The 22,017-nt window shown below is 30.8% G+C and overlaps 1 pseudogene; it reads left to right on the plus strand.

Moving 5' to 3' along the window:
• LOC139841578 (uncharacterized) overlaps positions 1 to 22,017 on the plus strand; it is a 112,218-nt pseudogene that overhangs the window by 65,153 nt on the left and 25,048 nt on the right.

Below are 22,017 nucleotides of genomic sequence, written 5' to 3' on the forward strand. Positions count from 1 at the left end.
TGGTGAACACCTGGTAACCGACATTAACAAGATGCATATATATAAGAATATCCCCATCATTCCGGGACACCCTTCGGATATGATATAAATTTCGAAGTACTAAAGCATCCGGTACTTTGGATGGGGTTTGTTAGGCCAATAGATCTATCTTTAGGATTCGCGTCAATTAGGGTGTCTGTTCCCTAATTCTTAGATTACCAGACTTAATAAAAAGGAGCATATTCGATTTCAATAATTCAACCATAGAATATAGTTTCACGTACTTGTGTCTATTTTGTAAATCATTTATAAAACCTGCATGTATTCTCATCCCAAAAATATTAGATTTTAAAAGTGGGACTATAACTCACTTTCACAGATTTTTACTTCGTAGGGAAGTAAGACTTGGCCACTGGTTGATTCACGAACCTATAACAATATATACATATATATCAAAGTATGTTCAAAATATATTTACAACACTTTTTAATATATTTTGATGTTTTAAGTTTATTAAGTCAGCTGTCCTCGTTAGTAACCTACAACTAGTTGTCCACAGTTAGATGTACAGAAATAAATCGATAAATATTATCTTGAATCAATCCACGACCCAGTGTATACGTATCTCAGTATTGATCACAACTCAAACTATATATATTTTGGAATCAACCTCAACCCTGTATAGCTAACTCCAACATTCACATATAGAGTGTCTATGGTTGTTCCGAAATATATATAGATGTGTCGACATGATAGGTCGAAACATTGTATACGTGTCTATGGTATCTCAATATTACATAATATACAATACAAGTTGATTAAGTTATGGTTGGAATATATTTGTTACCAATTTTCACGTAGCTAAAATGAGAAAAATTATCCAATCTTGTTTTACCCATAACTTCTTCATTTTAAATCCGTTTTTGAGTGAATCAAATTGCTATGGTTTCATATTGAACTCTATTTTATGAATCTAAACAGAAAAAGTATAGGTTTATAGTCAGAAAAATAAGTTACAAGTTGTTTTTGTAAAGGTAGTCATTTCAGTCGAAAGAACGACGTCTAGATGACCATTTTAGAAAACATACTTCCACTTTGAGTTTAACCATAATTTTTGGATATAGTTTTATGTTCATAATAAAAATCATTTTCCCAGAATAACAACTTTTAAATCAAAGTTTATCATAGTTTTTAATTAACTAACCCAAAACAGCCCGCGGTGTTACTACGACGGCGTAAATCCGGTTTTACGGTATTTTTCGTGTTTCCAGGTTTTAAATCATTAAGTTAGCATATCATATAGATATAGAACATGTGTTTAGTTGATTTTAAAAGTTAAGTTAGAAGGATTAACTTTTATTTGCGAACAAGTTTAGAATTAACTAAACTATGTTCTAGTAATTACAAGTTTAAACTTTCGAACAAGATAGCTTTATATGTATGAATCGAATGATGTTATGAACATCATTACTACCTCAAGTTCCTTGGATAAACCTACTAGAAATGAGAAAAATAGATCTAGCTTCAAAGGATCCTTGGATGGCTTGAAAGTTCTTGAAGCAGAATCATGACACGAAAACAATTTCAAGTAAGATTTCCACTCGAAATAAGATTGTTATAGTTATAGAAATTGAATTAAAGTTTGAATATGATTATTACCTTGTATTAGAAATATAACCTACTGTAAGTAACAAAGGTTTCTTGATCTTGGATGATTACTTGGAATGGATTTAGAAAACTTGGAAGTAAACTTGCAATCTTGGAAGTATTCTTGATTTTATGAAACTAGAACTTTTGGAATTTATGAAGAACACTTAGAACTTGAAGATAGAACTTGAGAGAGATCAATTAGATGAAGAAAATTAAAGAATTAAAGTGTTTGTAGGTGTTTTTGGTCGTTGGTGTATGAATTAGATATAAAGGATATGTAATTTTGTTTTCATGTAAATAAGTCATGAATGATTACTCATATTTTTGTAATTTTATGAGATATTTCATGCTAGTTGCCAAATGATGGTTCCCACATGTGTTAGGTGACTCACATGGGCTGCTAAGAGCTGATCATTGGAGTGTATATACTAATAGTACATACATCTAAAAGCTATGTATTGTACGAGTACGAATACAGGTGCATACGAGTAGAATTATTGATGAAACTGAACGAGGATGTAATTGTAAGCATTTTTGTTAAGTAGAAGTATTTTGATAAGTGTCTTGAAGTCTTTCAAAAGTTTATGAATATATATTAAAACACTACATGTATATACATTTTAACTGAGTCGTTAAGTCATCGTTAGTCGTTACATGTAAATGTTGTTTTGAAACCTTTAGGTTAACGATCTTGTTGAATGTTGTTAACCCAATGTTTATAATATCAAATGAGATTTTAAATTATTATATTATCATGATAATATGATGTATGAATATATCTTAATATGATATATATACATCAAATGTCGTTACAACGATAATCGTTACATATATGTCTCGTTTCGAAATCATTAAGTTAGTAGTCTTATTTTTACATATGTATTTCATTATTAATACACTTAATAATATATTTACTTATCATTTAACATAATTAACCAAGTGTATCAATATCTTAATATGATTCATATGTACCTAGTAAGACGTTGTTATAACGATAATCGTTATATATATCGTTTTCGAGTTTCTTAAATTAATAGTCTCATTTTTATGTATATAACTCATTGTTAAAATACTTAATGAGATACATACTTATAATAAAATCATGTTAACTACATATATAACCATATATATGTCATCGTATAGTTTTTACAAGTTTTAACGTTCGTGAATCACCGGTCAACTTGGGTGGTCAATTGTCTATATGAAACCTATTTCAATTAATCAAGTCTTAACAAGTTTGATTGCTTAACATGTTGGAAACACTTAATCATGTAAATAACAATTTCATTTAATATATATATAAACATGGAAAAGTTCGGGTCACTAAATATGTCCCACAACTATGGTCACAAAAACGGCTATGTGACACCATTACTACGGGTAACTATCAATGTGGACAAAACGGCTATGCCCCACAACTATCAATATGGACAAAATGACTATGTCCCACAACTATGGTCACAAAAACGGCTATGTGACACCATTAATACGAGCACATAAATCATATACGTACATACATAGATATTCCACTCACCTTATCATGTCGGTGGTGATTTAGCACTTTCGTATGCTTCGAGCAAGGTACCTAATACATAAGTACACATTTAATACACAACTTGTGAAATTAACCACAATACTCACTCTCGAGCATTTAATGACCCAAAAGCATTAAATAACTCACTTACACCCAAAACCGCCCATAAATGGCCAAGACTCATCTTTAATTACTAAAACTAGTGATGTAAGTCTACTAACACTAATTAACACAAACTTAGGGTATTTCATACCCATTTCACCCAATTAGGTCAACCTTAACTCATTTGACCCATTTCAACACTTATACATACCATTTTAGCCAAACATGACCCATTTACAATTCTTCCATCATTTACAAGTGTATTAGTGACTAATCAACACAATTTAACACTTACAACTTCAATTCACATGGCGAAACCCTAGATCATTGCTATTAGGGTTTTTCTTATCTCAACATAACCCAATTTCACCCATTTTACCCCCAAATGGGTCTTACAAGTTCCAACACTCCTAAAATCACTAATACTAGTGATTATACCCCACTTACAAACCTTAAACATGCTTAAATCATTAACCAACCTAAAACCCGCAAAAATATCAAAATAGTGAGTTTCCATAAACCCTCTTCATCATCTAAATGGGTTTTACAAATAACCAACTCAAAACCCTAACATGAAATCTCAAATCAAACAATGAAATTCGGATTTAGAATTTACCATAACAATCAAAACGTAGCCGAGAACGAAAGGAACAACTTTATCACTCGCACCTTTGATCGATTCAAGCTTCTTCATCATCAAAACTCCAAATCTCTCTCTAGAATCTCCCTCTCTCTCTAAACTTTTAAGATGAGAGTGTTTGGATGTGAAAATGGAGATAAGATAAGCATTGGAACTGATTTGGGGTATAAAACCCGTCCATATGTGAATTTACCAAAACACCCTCAAAAGATTCCATTAAAATGACAAAAATTGTCATTACAAAGACATTTGTCGCATTTCGCGACACTTCGTTGCGTTTCACGACACCAGGACGCGACAAATTCACCCGAAACGCGATAAGGTGGTCAGAACTCATCATCAGAAGTTGTCTCGTTTCGATCATGTTTATCACGGATCATGACAGACCAGAACGCGACAAAACACACCCGAACTCGACAGTTTACCTGATTTTCTCAAATTTCACTTTTAAGACATCCCAAAGTCCAACGTGGTCAACCAATTACATCCAAAACATTAATTAATCATTCTTGGACTTCAAATGACGCCCCGAGCGTCATGTTTAGAAAAATGGGGTGTTACACTCGTCTGTATAATAATCATATAAAATTCGAAGTACTAAACACCACGCCCACTAGCCCTTCCGTCTAGTGAACATTCTGGGTGGGGGTGTTAAACCCGGTAACTACCTTTAGGATTTAAGTCAATTAGGCATGCACTAATTCTCAAAATTAGTGATGTTCCCTAATTCTTAGGTTACCAAGCAATAATAATCAGGGGAAAAATATTCATATCAATTGTGGCAATTATCACGTCCACATAATTCATTCTAGGAATGTTTTTCTTGTGTCTATCTTGTCAAACATTTATAAAAGCATCTCATGTATTCGCAGTTCAAAATGTATTTCAAAAGCATTTAATAAAGCAGTTGTAAAAGTAGCGCATGTATTCTCAGTCCCAAAAATGTAAAGAGTAAAAGGGAATCAAATGAACTCACCATACTGTATTTTAGAGTAAAAATACATATGGCATCATTTAACAAGAGTAGGGTTGACCTCGGATTCACGAACCTATATCATTGGTATATTTATTAAAATATATAATTGTAATCGAATAGGTTTATTTATATTATATCTTAAATTATATACTATATTTATTTAGTTTGTGTATATATTCAGAATGTTTGATATTTATATAGTTATATTAACATATATTTAAAAATACCTAACATGTTATATATGAATATTTATATAAATTTTGTTAATATGTGTAAAACATATTTATAACCTTAATAATATTCTTAAAACTTTTAATTTTTATACACATAATTATTTTTAATAATAATGATATAGATAATACTAATAATAAAATTTGTTTTTAATGATAATACTAATAACGATTAATGATAATACTAATAATTATGATGTAATTTTGTTAATAATAATAAATAATCTAACAATACTTAACAACAACAACAACAATAATAATAATAATAATAATAATAATAATAATAATAATAATAATAATAATAATAATAATAATAATAATAATAATAATAATAATTATAATAATAATAATAATAATAATAATAATAATAATAATAATAATAATAATAATAATAATAATAATAATAATAATAATAATAATAATAATAATAAAATGAGTAATAATTAAACTACCTCAATGAAGTAGTCCTTAAAAAAAATGCCCAAGTCCAGGTTTGAACCCGCGACGTCCCGCTAACCCAAAAACATCCCTAACCATCATGCTGCCATATCCATTACGTTTTAATTCACGAATTAATATATATATAACTTATGTATCTATCTATTTCTTCTTCTTCATTCTATCCTCACAATTAATCTTATTATCATCATCAATCATAATCATAATTTTTATGATTCATCATCATCATCATCTAATCTATTGTTATCATAATCACTAACGTCTTAACCCACATAAAATCATGATCACAATACCGCCTATCATCATAAAATCATCACCACTTTCGTTACCGTTTATCATTCATCTTTAACGTTTATTATCATTATTTTCATTATCATCTAACATCATTCCCTTGATCCTTCTTCACCATTAATCTTCCATTGTTATCTCTTTCTTCGTTCATCATCTCTGGGTCATCATAGTATTGCTAACCATCATCACCCTTCACGACTAAAAATAAAACAAGAAATAAAAGTGCTGCAGTAGCAGTCCATCTGGAAAAAAAAATTTCGGCCCAACTGTAGGTGTACGGCCCAAAAAAACTTTGTGGTTTTAGTTTGGAAATTTGACGGCAGGGAATAAATAAAAAAAATTCGCTGGTATTCCTTTCCTTATCACCATTACCTCATCATCCACCTCCCACATAACTAACCCCACTAATTTGTTTTAAAGTCTTATGATTTTAAATAAGGAATGGGTCCATGTACAAGTGGGTATTGGTTTCTTAATTGTCGACCAAAGAACAAAAGTAGCAGCCACCGATTCCTTTATTACCACATAAATATTATACACGTAATATTTTCTTTCTCATCATCATTAACATATTTGTAACGGTATAATCTTTATCTTGTTTGTAGCAATCGAATATAGTAACTGTAAATAACAAGTGGGTTTCGGTGTATTGTGGATAGCTTGAGTGGTTGTCGACATAAAACAAAAAATAGGAATAGCGATGGTTTTGTTTCGGATACAAACAGAAGTTGTATGCAGTCGTAGGTAATGGTATCTAATGGTGAGGTTTAATGGTTGCTTGAGGTGTGATTTATGGTGGTGAAATCGGAACATAGAAGACAGTAATATAGTAGTAGAAATGGGTGGCGTGTGGGTTTCATTGAGTAAGAAAAACAGAAAACAAAAACTTGTAGGTGGTTCGATGAATGGTGGTGAAAGGTGGTTCATAATGATGGTTTGAGTGATGGATCAAGGTGGTTGTTTCGGTTGTAGGAAGTAAGGAAAGAAATGTGATGCATATTGGATCGGTTGGTTAGACTGTGACTTGACAAGTGGTTTCGGTTGTAGGAAATAAGGAAAGAAATGTGATGCATATTGGATCGGTTGGTTAGACTGTGACTTGACAAGTGGGTGGAAGTGGCGGTTTAAACAACTAAGGTGATGGTGCGTTACAAGTGGTGATTGTGATTATTTGTGATTTTATGCGGGTTAGGTTTTGGTCTAGTGCAGCAACAATAAGTATGTGATCGTAGTAGTCTGTGGTTCGGTTTTGGGCTGCAGAAACATTTAAGAGACAATGGTGGTGGTCTTGGGTTTTAACAAGAAAGAAATATGAGAGAAAGGGAGAGAGATGGTAGCTATGGTGGTTCTTGTAGATGGTGTAAGACAGCTTCTCAAGGTGATGGTACTTTGCAAAGATGGAAACCAAAAAGCATAAGGTGGTTTTGAGTTGTTAGTCTAATAGAAAGAAGATAGAATAGATCATAGATGATGGGTTTGAATATGTGTAAAGCATATGTAACGTGTATGCATATATGTAAATTTATATCCATTATTTCAAGTAAAAGACACGGACAAAATTAATCAATCAGTGATTGATTATTTTAATATGCACAGTACCCAAATAGTAATTAACAATTTAGCAGCCGGATGATTTGGAATCACTCTACCGACAGTTTATCACTGATGGCTATATCGTGTCCATTGCTAAACAGTTAATGTATAAAAGTGTTCCTAAAAATCCCAAACTTTTAGATTAAATATATTTAATTATTTCACTCATTAACTGTTTGAAACCTGATCAAAAAGGTTCAATAATTATTTATTTTCTGTTCCAAATAATATGTACGGGGCACTTAAAATTTAAACTAAAAAGGTAAAAATATTTTTAACAAAACAAAAATCTTTGTAATCAATTTACAGTCCAACTTTTATTTCAATCCTTCATGAACATGTACAATATCTATATTAAAACTAACAAAACATCAACCGAGTGTTACTGACATTTACTAATTAAGCTAAAAATCATTCATTTTCCATTTACTCTCTCTCTATATATAATCAGTTTTAAATAACAAGTTTTATCACATAATTATATATTATATATTTTTAAACAAATAGATTTAATATTATTTTATATATTTACAAGTAGTATTTAAATACATATTTATATACATATATATATATATCTATTTACATTTAGTTGTTCGTGAATCGTCGAGAATAGTTGAAGGGTAATTACATTCATAAAAATAGTTCAAAATCTTTGAGACTAAACCTAACACACTTTGCTTATCGTGTTGAAAATACAATATCGTATCGAGAGTTTGATATAAAATTAGTCGAAATTTTCTGGGTCACTACATGGACGAACACGTCATTCATCGATTTCATTGCGAGGTATTTGACCTCCATGTGATACGTTTTGTAAATATTGCATTCTTTTGAAAAGGAACACCATAAGTGAATATTTAAATCAAAGGTTTTCGATATCTGATGATTTCTACATATAGACAATCACCTTAATATAATAGTTTACATTAGAACTTCTGTTGACAATGCAGTTAAAATAAGATACATGGTGATGATTTGGTGAATGCAACATTTCCTTGAAAAAAATATGCCATGTAAGACTCCATGCACATAGCTTGTCTAACATATAAGCAAATAGTGAAAGACTTCTAGGGAACCTGAAAATAAACATGCTAACAAGTGTCAACCCAAAGGTTGGTAAGTTCATAGTTTTAATGTTTTGCATAATCTGTACATAAAGGTGGATCACAAGATTTCAGTTGTTTCATCCAGAAATGTTTATCAAAATATTCTACGAATTTGAGCACCCTGGTAACTAAACTTAATGTATATATAATTTATACCCGTTGTATAATCATCTTAATAATACACGCAAACCAACGTGTACGCTTCTCAAATAGCATACGTTCGTTAAAAGGCTAGTGCTCTAGCTCGGACGGGGATATCAAACCCTATGGATCCATATACTACTACTCACGCCCACCAGTTCTTATAACTGGCAGTTACTAGTTACCAAAGCTAAGGGATTTTCGGTTCAAACTCAGTGTAGAATTTAGTATGTACCTGTATCCATTGCGTTTAAAATAAAGTGCATGTATTCTAAGCCCAAAAATATAGATTGCAAAAGCAATTAAAAAGGGAGCAAATGAAACTCACATTAGCAGCACATATAGTCGTTCACCGAAATGTGACCGAAACTTGGAATACCAAATAACCATTGATCTCAAACTAGAGAACATATGTTAGTCAATAATTGTCTATCAAGCTAGGTCAGGTCATAGTTTATCACAATCCTAATGCTCAAGATCGACATACAAAAGTTATCCAAAGTCGTTTCAAAAAGTCAATTTTGATAATAGTTCAACAAAACGAGACGTGCCTTATATAAGGATTCATTTACTCGGCTGGTAATATTCAAAAATCCAATTTATCAATCATACAAACAAGTTGTTTAAATATTAATTGCAGATTCAAAAGCAATTCCAATTAATGTCAATCATAATTCAATTGACCATATCTTTTAATTCGTTCATCGAAATTACACGATTTCTAAATGAAAAGTTATTGATTTTTCGCCAGCTTTCCAAAAACATGCATATCATATACCTTTTATAAGTAATATATGTATTTAATTCGTGATTCACCATAAACTGTTTAATGACGAAATTTAGCATACAAGCATGCATAAATATATATACTCGAGCACTAGACATGGATACACAATTAATATATAAAAGATAAGATATGAATGCTCACGTATCAATATTGTAATTCAATATTGCAGGAAAGTACGTAGACGTAACAGAGATGATAAACACTAGGTTTGATTTGCAAACAATACCCATAACCTCCATAGCTATAACCCATAATTTCCTTATCTCTATCCCTTTTGAAAATCCATTTTGAAATAACCCGAACAGCACTTTGTCGTAATATTTTATGTGTAATAATACTACTATTAATAATATTAATATTCTTAATATTAATAATAATAATAATAATAATAATAATAATAATAATAATAATAATAATAATAATAATAATAATAATAATAACAATAATATATAATACAGAGTAATATAGAGATGGAGAGATTTGTGAATCAATAAACAGAATTCGATCGTATTTATAGTGGTTGGCCTGTCCAGGGTTGCCATGCAATCGCATGGCTTCCTAGGCCATATCCCATGCGATCGCATGGGATGATTTTACAGCTCACATCTGTTTTTGTACACTAGTTCGTCGACATAATAAAATAATATATAATATATATAATTTATATTAATTAATTATATACTATATTATATTCCCGTGCATAGTTGATTTGTAATTTTTGTTCCGATAAGTCGTATGTCGTCACTCAACTTATGTCTCGGTTTCGGTTTTTCGAATGTTGTTTCGTACGCTTAGAAAACTAGTACTTTTCGTTACGCGACGTGTACCTTTATCAAAAATTAAACTTAATCATTGATAAACTATGTCACTCGAAGTGTAGCTTTAATCAATTAAGTGTTTTGGTTATTTGCTTCTATAAATCATCGTCTCGTAGTATATACATATACATATATACATTTTCATTTTGAAATAGGGTTTTACTGTAGCAAAGTTACTGTAGCAAATAGTGATTTTTCGAAAACACTGTATCTTTTTAGGTACTGTAGCAATTCAAAAATACTGTAGCAAATTAGTGTTTTACTGGTTCATCTTAAAAGTTTTAGTTAACTTATCTAAATATCAATCGAATCAATAATCGAATGTCACTATCGTTTACTAAATAACTTGAAATCATATATATATATATATATATATATATATATATATATATATATATATATATATATATATATATATATATATATATATATATATATATATATATATATGCACATTAAGTTATATATATATTGTTCGTGAATCTTCGAGAATAGTCAAAGAATAATTGATTACATGAATATAGTTCCAAAACTTTGAGACTTAACATTACAGACTTTGCTTATCATGTCGAAAACATTAAATCATTTAAAGATAAAGTTTAAATTTGGTCAGAAATTTTCGGGTCGTCACACCTAACCCACCCACTTTGACAATACACCAAACACAGATATCTTTGTAATCAAAAAAAAAAATAAAAAAATAAATAAACAACAATATGTAGGTTAAAAAATATACTTACATTTGTTGAAAGGAAGTCAACTGCGGGTAGCTTAACACTGCGATGGTTGAAGTTGTTAGAGTACTATTGTACTTGAAGACCCTACATAATCAAAAGAGTCAATGAAATGAGCTTGTAATAGTAACACCTTGAAGAGTATTAGTGGTGGCAATCTCAGCCCATGAACAATATGGTTCAATTCGTGTAATGTTTTATTGTAACTGGTAAAATAGTAAAATTACTTTAAACGGTAACTTGCCAAAACTCGCTTAAGTATAATGTAAATGTACACAAGACCTTGTATATAATATTTAACCAAATTACCAATTTTACTCATATAACATATGAAACATAAACATATTCAAAATAATGAGATAACATGTTTCAATTATCAAAAACATAAAAGAATGATGGTTTAATATTCAGACTGATGCATAATTCGAATATCGAATCAAAACCAAACCAGAAAAGCTTAATTAATACAAACAAAATTTATTGAATTGCATTGAATAAACAAAAATAATCAAACCTTGAGATGGAAAATTGAATTGGGCGTTTCGATCGAATTTGCAGACAAATACCAAGCAAGATGATTTATTTACAGGGGATTGAAAACATGAAATCGATCTGAAAACACCTTATCAAGTACAGCTTGAAGATTATAACTCGATCAATAAGTTCCAAACCTCAATCATATCCATGTCCTCAAATGCAGTCGACATCTCAGATTAAACCCTAGCGATTATAAACGGCTGAGAAAAAGCAATCATTTATCAAATTTTAAACTGACTATTTATTGATTGAGAAGTCAATTTAAAAAATCGATTAAGAAATCGAATAAGAAATCGATTGATTAATCGATCAGAATAAGCCAATATTAATGCACATAGCTTTTCATTTTAACTCCAATTTTCATAATTGGAGTGTTGCTTCACTTAGTTATCTTCTCACATACGATAAAACAGATCATAATGAGAAGTATAATCTAAATAACAATCTCCGCTCAAATGACTCCGACGGTCTCCGTAACAATCGAAATCATCATCGTATTAATCGCGCCGGTAAGCTTCACACGGATTCGAAGAGTCTTGTGTTAGTATGCAAAATTTATACCGATTTGTAGAGAAAATCGCCACTATTTTTTTAGTGATACCGGCGTTTTCAATTACGGCGGCAATAAGCCGTGATCGATGGGATAAAAATGGGGTTTTTTCAGTTTGGAAGAAAGAGGAAAAGGCTGTGAATGCAGCGACTTCTTTTGATAAAACTGTTATCAACCAAGCTCTCATGGACACGTTGATAATGCTAAAAATGAACATATATTTCATAGAATTATCTCTCAAGAAAGACAAGCTTTTAGTTGCAATTATTCTATTTACAAGTGATATTCGTTTAAATAATAAAAGGTGAAGACAAAAGACAGATTCGACGATTTGAAGACGCAAACGACCAAAAAGCTAAAAAGTACAAAGTACAATCAAAGTGGTTCCAATTATTGATGAGAAACGTCTCAAAATTACAAGAGTACAAGACACAAAATGCAAAATACAAGATATTAAAGTGTACGCAAGGACGTTCGAAAAACCGAAACCGGGACCAGAGTCAACTCTCAACGCTCGACGCAATGGACTAAAAATTACAAGTCAACTATGCACATGAATATAATATAATATATAATTAATTCTTAAAATTATATATATATTATATTATATTTATAAAACCGTCGGTAAGAAAGAAACAAACTCATGTGAGCTAGAATTCCCAGCCATGCGATCGCATGGCATTATAACCTCAAGCCCATGTGATCGCATGGGCTACTGTACATGGCCATATTCCTATAAAAGCAGGCTCTGGTCGACTGAATCCATACACCATCTATCTATCTCTCACTCGTAATATATATATATATATATATATATATATATATATATATATATATATATATATATATATATATATATATATATATATATATATATTATAATTTTAATTTTAATTTTAATTTTAATTTTAATAATAAGGGAATGTTAGCGAATGTTGTAAGGGTGTACGTCGAAATTCTGTTCGTGTAACGCTACGCTATTATTAATCATTGTAAGTTATGTTCAACCTTTTTAAATTAATGTCTTGTAGCTAAGTTATTATTATGCTTATTTAATGCCGAAGTAATCGTGATGTTGGGCTAAATATTAAAATTGGGTAATTAGGCTTTGGACCATAATTGGGGTTTGGATAAAAGAACGACACTTGTGGAAATTAGACTATGAGCTATTAATGGGCTTTATATTAACTAAACGATACCTCATTAATTTAAAATATAGACTTATAATTTGACGTATTTATATATAACCACATACACTTGACTAGGTACGGTGGGCGGGATATCTATAAATACCAATAATTATTCATTTGACCGGACACGGAACTGGATTAATAGTTAATAGACTTGTTGAAACATGGGTGAATTACATACAAGGGTAATTGGTGTAATTGTTAACAAAGTAATAAAACCTTGGATTACACGCAGTCGATAACCTGGTGTATTCATTAAACAAAGTATTAAGACCTTGTTACAATTCGAATCCCCAATTAGTTGGAATATTTGACTTCGGGAATAAGAATAATTTGACGAAGACTTCCGCATTTTATGATTATGACTGATGGACTATTATGGACAAATCCGTATGGACATATTGAATAATCCAGGACAAATGACAATTAACCCATGGTAATAAACTAAAATCAACACGTCAAACATCATGATTACGGAAGTTTAAATAAGCATAATTCCTTTATTTCATATTTAATTGCACTTTTAATTATCGCACTTTTATTTACTGTCATTTTATTTAATTGCACTTTTAATTATCGTACTTTTTAATTATCGCAATTTTATTTATCGCACTTTTATTTATCGCAATTTCATTATTGTTATTTACTTTACACTTTAAATTAAGTCTTTTATATATTTAATATTTTACATTAGGTTTTAACTGTGACTTAAGTTTTAAAATTGACAAACTGGTCATTAAACGGTAAACCCCCCCCCCCCCTTTTATAATAATAATACTACATATATATATTTTCATATTTGTTAAAAATATAGCGTTAAACTTGGCAAGTTCCCTGTGGACGAACCGGACTTACTAAAAACTACACTACTGTACGATTAGGTACACTGCCTATAAGTGTTGTAGCAAGGTTTAGGTATATCCATTCTATAAATAAATAAATATCTTGTGTAATATTGTATCGTATTTAATAGTATTTCCTAGTAAAAATATAACTATTTTGTATACACCTCTACGCACATCAAGTATTTTTGGGGCCGCTGCCGGGGACACTAAAACGTCGAAAGCGCAACGCTATAAAAAAAGAGATTCTTAGTTTACTTTTGTAAAAATACGCTTTTGTAAAAATACTTTTTAATTTTTAAAAAAATACAAAAATATATAAAAAAACAGCATATATATATTTTTAAGAGTTTGTTTTAAATATATAAAATTATAAAGTTTTTATTTTTATTTAAAAATTAAAGTTTCTATTTAATTTATATATATTTTGTATAAATATAAAACAGAAAACAGAAAAAAATTATAAAATTGTACGAGGCCCGGTACTGTAGCAGCCCAACCTGGCCCGAAACCCTACTCCATGCGACCGCATGGATTTTTAACTCCAATCTCATGCGATCGTATGACTAGTTCTGACACGCAGCTCTGAACCTAGTACAGCAATAATTACGGAGTTTTAATTATTATTATTATTATTAAACCCTAATTAGGGTTATATTTTATATTAATTAGTTTAGTTTTAGTATTTAATTTGTATTTTTAGTTTAATTAGTTTTATAAATATATAAAATTAATAGTTTTATAAAATAAATAATATCAAAATAATATTTTTATAAAAATTGTACTTTTTACAACTTTAAGTTTATTTTTATATTTTTGTATCTTTTTATTTGTTTTAGCTTAATATTTGTATTTTTATCTCTCGTAATTAGTTTTAATATAGTGTTTGCCATAGTTATTTTTATTTCTAGACTCTTAGGCTTTGCCGTAAAATCCCTTAAGTGCTTTTTCTTTAGACTAAGATTTAGGTGCTTTAGAATTTTACGACGTCGTTTTAAGATTTTAGTACTTTTTAAGTTATTGCCGTTTTGGATTTAGAATTCCTTTTAAAGCTTTAATATTTTTAGACGAAAATTTTAATTCTTAGTTTTTAGACTTTTAAGTTTCGATGCGCTACGTTCTTTTTATTATTTTTCGACCATTTATTTTTCGACATTTTTCAACGCGCTCTTTTTCTTTCTTATTTTTCGCCGCTCTAGTTTTTAGGACTTAGAATTTTTTTTAGTTCTTCTCTAAATTTCTTTAAATTTCAACGAAAAATTATTTTAAGTGGTTAAATTGATAGACATCCAAAATTTTCTGGTTCGTAGTAATAGTTGAATTTGTTAGTGGCTGAGTTGTGAGCTTCCGATTTAAAGGGTTCTGGCTCCCTGCTACATCTTTTGGCTATTCGAAACGTGGGCAAAAGCAGAAAAGTCTATTAATTTGATATCTTTAATAATTTTTATCTTTTATAACTAATAGGATATTCAGTGAATGCACCGAGCAAAACGTTCACCATCTTTTATACGTTCACCACCTGTAACCAGATCAAGACATCTAGCCAATATTGTCGCCGTTGATTTTTCTTTAGAATCGTCATCAAGTCGACCAAGTACTCCAATTCAAATTTCCGATAATCCATTTTTTGAACCCGAACTCACAATTGAGAATCCGGAGAATATTCAGGGACAATTCAGAGATCCTGAACCATTAATCTTTCCTCCGAAACCACCAATCATTCAAATGGAGATTGTCGAGGAACAACCCATTAAATCAGAATCCCTTAGTGATTCAGATTCAACAAATTCAATCATGGAAAATCTGGAACATCTAAGTATGGAAGACCGAATGAGAGCTAAACGCACTGGCCAAGGTTACGTAATTACTCAACCAGACATTAATGCACCAGATTATGAAATCAAAGGACAAATCCTACACATGGTGACTAATCAATGTCAATTTAGTGGTGCGCCGAAGGAAGATCCAAATGAACATCTTCGTACCTTTAATAGGATTTGTACTTTATTCAAAATTAGAGAAGTGGAGGATGAATAGATATATCTCATATTATTTCCCTGGACTTTAAAGGGAGAAGCCAAAGATTGGTTAGAATCGTTACCTGAAGGGGCGATTGATACATGGGACGTTTTAGTTGAAAAATTTCTTAAACAATTCTTTCCGGCATCTAAAGCCGTAAGACTTCAAGGAGAAATTGTTACGTTCACACAAAAGCCAAACGAAACTCTATATGAAGCGTGGACAAGATTTGGAAAGTTATTAAGAGGATGTCCGCAACATGGTTTAGATACCTGTCAAATTGTACAAATATTCTACTAAGGATGTGACATCACTACACGAAAAGACATCGATATAGCAGCTGGTGGTTCCATTATGAAGAAAACTGCAACCGACGCTTACAAAATTATTGATAACACTGCTTCCCACTCACATGAGTGGCACCAAGAAAAAGAAATTGGTAGATCATCTAAAGCAGCTAGAGCCGATTCTAGCCATGACTTCGATTCCATTTCTGCAAAGATAGATGCTGTCGAGAGACGAATGGAAAAGATGACTAAAGATATCCACTCAATATGAATTAGTTGTGAGCAGTGTGGAGGACCACATTTGACAAAAGATTGTCTCAGTATTGAACTAACAATGGAACAAAGAGAGAATGTTTAATACATAAACCAAAGGCCTGAAAATAATTATCATAATAATTATCAACCGCCAAGACCGATCTACAATCAAAATCAGAATTATAACCGAAATATTCCATACAACAACCAACAAGGTCATAGCAATCAATAAGTATCCAATAATACTTACAATCAGCAAAGACCTATTTTTCAAAATAAACCACCACAAACCGATGATTAAAAGCCAAATTTAGAAGATATGATGTCGAAGCTAGTTGAATCTCAAACTCAATTTTTCACATCTCAGAAACAAACCAATGAACAAAATGCTCAAGCATTTAGAAATCAACAAGCTTCTATTCAAAATTTGGAACAAGAAGTAAGAAACCTAGCAAGGTTAATAGGTGAAAGAAAATCGAGAAGTCTACCTAGTGATACAAATGCTAACCCCCGGAATGAAATAGCTAAAGCCATTACCACAAGAAGTGGTATTACACTTAAACCACCCGAAATGCCTGTAATCTCTGATGAAGCTATTCCTACTCCACAAGAACCACAACCTGAGCAAGATAAGGAAACAGAACCGGTAGTTGAAAAGGTTAATGAAGATAACACAGTTAAGGCAAAACCTTATGTTAAACCATACCAACCACCACTTCCTTACCCGAGTAAAAGAGAGACTTGAAGCCGAGAAATCCAAATTCTTGGATATGTTTAAACAAATAAATGTTAATCTTCCTTTCTTTGATATGATTTCAAGAATGCCTAGATATGCTAAATTTCTGAAAGATCTAATCACAAATAGAAAGAAAATGGAAGAACTATTAGCTGTTACTATGAATGCAAATTGTTCTGCAGTGCTGTTGAATAAGATATCGGAAAAATTATCAGATCCAGGAAGTTTCACAATTCCATGTTTTCTGGGAAGTCTTAGTTCAATAGAAGCATTGGCAGACTTAGGTGCTAGTATAAATTTAATGCGGTATTCACTATACGCTAAACTAGACCTTGGAGAATTGAAACCAACACGAATAAGCATACAACTAGCCGATCGATCAGTAAAATATCCTAGAGGGATAATGGAGAACATGCTAGTTAAAGTTGGTACTTTAGTATTTCCAGTAGATTTTGTTATTCTGGACATGGAAGAAGATTCTCGAGTTCCTCTCATATTAGGAAGACCATTCTTAAACATGGCTAAAGCAATAAAAGACGTGTTCGGTAAGAAACTGACCCTAAGTATAGAGGACGAGAGTGTTACCTTTTCTGTTGATAGAGCCATGCAACAACCGCAATATGCAGATGATACATGCTATTATATTCAAACTATAGATTCACATGCAGAATTGTTAGAAGAATTTCCAGAATTACAAGGAACAGGAGAATGTTCTTTAGGAGAAGGAACTGAACCAATTGATGAAACTGAAATGTTAGCTACACTTATGGCTAATGGATATGAACCAACAACAGAAGAAATTCAAATGCTAAAAGAAGAAGACAGATATCGATATAAATCATCGATAGAAGAACCACCGACATTAGAGTTAAAGTCACTTCCAAACCATTTGGAATATGCTTATTTACATGGTGAATCTGAATTACCTGTAATAATATCGTCTTCTCTTACTGAAAATGAAAAATCTCAACTCATTTCTGTGCTAAAAGCTCATAAATCAGCTATTGCATGGAAGATTCATGACATTAAAGGAATAAGTCCTTCGTATTGCACACATAAAATCCTTATGGAAGAAGGTCATAAAACGTATGTGCAACGCCAACGAAGACTAAATCCTAATATGCAAGATGTTGTTAAGAAAGAAATTATTAAACTGCTGGATGCAGGTTTAATTTATCCAATCTCTGATAGTCCATGGGTAAGCCCAGTTCAATGCGTACCTAAGAAGGGTGGCATGACTGTCATTACAAATGAAAAAAATGAGCTTATTCCTACTAGGACTGTAACAGGATGGCGTGTTTGTATTGATTATAGAAAATTAAATGACGCCACCAGAAAAGATCACTTTCCCTTACCTTTTATTGATCAAATGTTAGAAAGATTAGCCGAAAATAGTTACTATTGTTTTCTTGACGGTTTTTCCGGATATTTTCAAATTCCAATAGCACCCGAAGATCAAGAGAAAACCACATTCACGTGCCCTTATGGTACTTTTGCTTATAAACGCATGCCATTTGGACTTTGCAACGCCCCTGCAACCTTTCAAAGGTGCATGATGGCAATTTTTCACGACATGATAGAAGAATGCATGGAAGTTTTCATGGATGACTTTTCAGTCTTCGGTGATACATTTGAATCATGTCTAGTTAATCTTGAACAAATGCTTATTAGATGCGAACAATCAAATCTAGTACTTAATTGGGAGAAATGCCATTTCATGGTTAAAGAAGGCATCGTTCTTGGTCATAAAATATCAAAGGAAGGAATTGAAGTGGATAGAGCTAAAGTAGATGTAATTGCTAAACTTTCACATCTCACCAATGTTAGAGGAGTTAGGAGTTTTCTAGGGCATGCCGGTTTTTACCGACGTTTCATAAAAGATTTTTCTAAAATTGCCACTCCTATGAATAAACTCCTAGAAAAAGATGCTCCATTCATCTTTTCAGATGAATGTATCAAATCTTTTAATATTCTTAAAGAAAAACTCACTGATGCGCCGATCATGATAACTCCAAATTGGAATCTACCGTTTGAACTAATGTGCGATGCAAGTGATTTTGCAATGGGAGCCGTCTTAGGACAAAGGATTGAAAAACGATTTCAACCTATTTATTACGCTAGTAAGACGTTACAAGGAGCACAAACTATCATACCCCGTCCAAATTCTCTTGAATGAATACAATAACATCTGGTACCATTGCGATGAACGAACCTCTATGCCATGAACGACTCCATGTAATACGAGTAAATGCACAACGGAAGATTTCTTTCATAACTGAGAATAAACATGCTTAAAAGTGTCAACCAAAAAGTTGGTGAGTTCATAGGTTTAACATAAAACAATAAAATTTATCATTTTTGATAGACTACAAGATTTAAATGCTGCATGGTACAAATGGGCCCAAATCCTATACCCACCTGTAATGTACATGCGATATATTTTAAATACAGTACACCTTTCTCGTGTACGAAATCATCTTTCATAAATCTTAGTAACCGTACACATATCTCGTGCACAAAAATAACATACACATAACCTGTGTATAAAATCATTCTCTCGATACATAACATTCACATCAATTGGTGGCAATTATCATGTCCACATAATTCAATGGTGGCAACTATCATGTCCACATAATTCAATGGTGGCAATTATCATGTCCACATAATTCAATAATAATCTGCAAAACTTCTGTCTGCATAATAATTCATTTTAGGAATGTTTTGCTTGTGTCTATCTCGTAAACATTTATAAAAGCATTTCATGTATTCACAATTCAAAATGTATTTCAAAAGCATTTAATAAAGCAGTTGTAAAAGTAGCGCATGTATTCTCAGTCCCAAAAATATATATTGCAAAAGCATTTAAAAAGGGAGCAAATGAAATTCAACATAATGTATTTTGTAGTAAAAATACATATGACGTCATTTAACAAGTGTAGGGTTGATCTTGGATTCACGAACCTATATCAATTGTATATCTTATTAAAACATATTATGGAATTCACATAATTTTTCATTTATTAATTATTTAATATTTATATTTATTTGTTATTGTAGTTTGTATAGAATTTGTACCAGATTTTTCCTATATATTACATTATATACTATATATATATATATATATATGTGTGTTAATATGTTTATTATATAATTATGGATGATATAAATATATTTTATGTACAAAATCTTTACTGGTCATAATATAGTAATAATAATGATAATGATAATTTTAATAAGAGTGGTAGTTTTAATATCTATGAGAATTTTTAATAATAATGATACTTTACATAAATATGATAATGAAAATGATATGACTAATAAAATTGATATTAATAATAATAACACTAGATGTGATAATTTTTATATAAGGTAGTGGTTTTAATAAAAGTGATAATTTTTATAAAACAATACTACTAATAATATTCTTGTTTATAATACTATTACTAGGGTTAATAATAATAATAATAATAATAATAATAATAATAATAATAATAATAATAATAATAATAATAATAATAATAATAATAATAATAATAATAATAATAATAATAATAATAATAATAATAATAACAACAACAATAATAATAATAATAAAAATGATAATAACAATAATGATAATAAAACTACCTTAAGAGTATAATCTCTAAAAAAAATAAAACTGTCTCTGACAGGACTTGAACCGCAACCTCTTGCTTAACCACCCACACACCTAACTATTCCTCTATCTATTACTTTTTGAACTAAATCACAGCTTAAATTTAATTAACCCATATTCGTCTGACTTATTCTTCAACATCATCATCTATTTCATCATCTAAACCGTAATCATAAATCGGTTTTGTGACACTATCACCATTAACCTATATCTAGTCTACTACTCATCGTCATCATCATCTAGTATACCTTAATCATCATAACAATGTATCCCGTATATTATTATCATGTATTCATCATCCTGCTGCACCTTTCATCATCACCACAATTCATTACAACAGGAGCCTAAATTATGTCTCGACCCAATTAACATAATAGATAAACGACCCATATAAATGCTAGAATATGTTAGCCCAATGATGCAACTATATCACGGTTCAACTAGAAATTGTAAAACCTCGGCCCAACATATAAACTAAGATACGAATCCAAAGGTTAATCTGATCATCTCGGCCAATAGAAGGAAGAAAAAAAAAAGAACTCGGCTTGATTCATAAAACAGAATTTTTGATATCCAACTAGTCAATTAAATAAATAAATGAATTGTATTCTGTTTATTATACATTTTGTCGGCCGCCCCTTTTTATCCTCATCCTTCCACTTTTATTTCATGCCGTCATCAACTCTTAATATACTACTGTACTTCGTATTATTTATCGTCTAACCTTATGTACCTCGTGTCCTTCCATTTAATCCACTATCCTTTTTATAATCCCACCACCTCAACCTTTATCATCATAACCGTTACTATCACAAAAGAAAATTGAACCCTTTCGGTCCACTTAAATATACAGTCAAGTTAGTTTAATCAAATACATAAAGGTGGTATTTCGGTGCTTTATCT

The sequence above is a fragment of the Rutidosis leptorrhynchoides genome, chromosome 4 (assembly GCF_046630445.1).
Source record: "Rutidosis leptorrhynchoides isolate AG116_Rl617_1_P2 chromosome 4, CSIRO_AGI_Rlap_v1, whole genome shotgun sequence".
NCBI lineage: Eukaryota > Viridiplantae > Streptophyta > Magnoliopsida > Asterales > Asteraceae > Rutidosis > Rutidosis leptorrhynchoides.